The 973-nt window shown below is 40.3% G+C and overlaps 1 pseudogene; it reads right to left on the reverse strand.

Moving 5' to 3' along the window:
- Nucleotides 1-356: 356 nt before the first annotated feature.
- LOC110291737 (small ribosomal subunit protein eS24 pseudogene) lies at nucleotides 357-762 on the reverse strand (annotated as a pseudogene).
- Between the last annotated feature and the right edge of the window lie 211 nt (nucleotides 763-973).

The raw sequence follows: 973 nt of genomic DNA on the forward strand, positions 1-973 counted from the left end.
CAATTCTTCTGTCCGTTTTGGTTTTTCTTTTTCTTTCTGTCTTTTCTTTTCTTTCTTTCTTTTTTGGCTTTTCTGAGACAGGGTTTCTCTGTGTAGCCCTGGCTGTCCTGGAGCTCACTCTGCAGACCAGGCTGGCCTGGAACTCAGAAATCCACCTGCCTCTGCCTCCCAGGTGCTGGGATAAAAGGTGTGCGCCACCACTGCCTGGCTTACACTTTGTAACAAGAATCTTTCTGCCAGAAACTGTGATAAACGGCTTCTTCCATTTAATTTTTTTTCTTTTTGTAGACGCTTTTTAGTTTATTTGTCCTCTCAGAAATCTGCACATCACATGAAAACATCAAGTCACCGCAGATCTACTCCTTTGGCTTTTTGCCAGCACGAACATTGGCTTTCGCAGTGTCCCTGACCTTCTTCATTCTGTTCTTACATTCCTTTCGCTGTTTTAGGGAGGTCTTTTTCTTCTCATAAAGGCCATGGCTTGCATGTCTGTGTTTAGGCTCATTCTTCTTTGCATAAAGAATCATAGATCATGCCAAAGCCAGTTAGTTGTCTTGCCACCACCGAAGTGGTTTCTGAATCCAAATACAAAGATGACATCTGGTATGGTTTTTTACATTTTGGCCAGCTTTTCCTGAATTTCTGTCTTTGGTACTATTGTATTGCCTTCCCAGGATAAAGGACACCAATGACCATCTATTTCCTCTGAAGCAGAGGGTTTGTCATGAACTTTGTGGTCTGGATGGTTACTGTGTCATTCATGATGGCTACAGTGCTGGAGCTGTAGAGGAGGAAAAGACCTTTCAATGGATTCTTAATTTAACAACTCATTACAAACTTCAGTAATGCTTGCTCAAAGCTTAAAAGTACATACGGGCTTTTGATAATTGTAGGACATATTATAGGACATATTAGAATACTGTCTCCATAAATTTGTTTAAGAAATTAACCTGTATTCTGTTATATATTTCAT

This window comes from Mus caroli, unplaced genomic scaffold (assembly GCF_978045245.1).
Source record: "Mus caroli unplaced genomic scaffold, Mus_caroli_1 scaffold_3, whole genome shotgun sequence".
Taxonomy (NCBI): domain Eukaryota; kingdom Metazoa; phylum Chordata; class Mammalia; order Rodentia; family Muridae; genus Mus; species Mus caroli.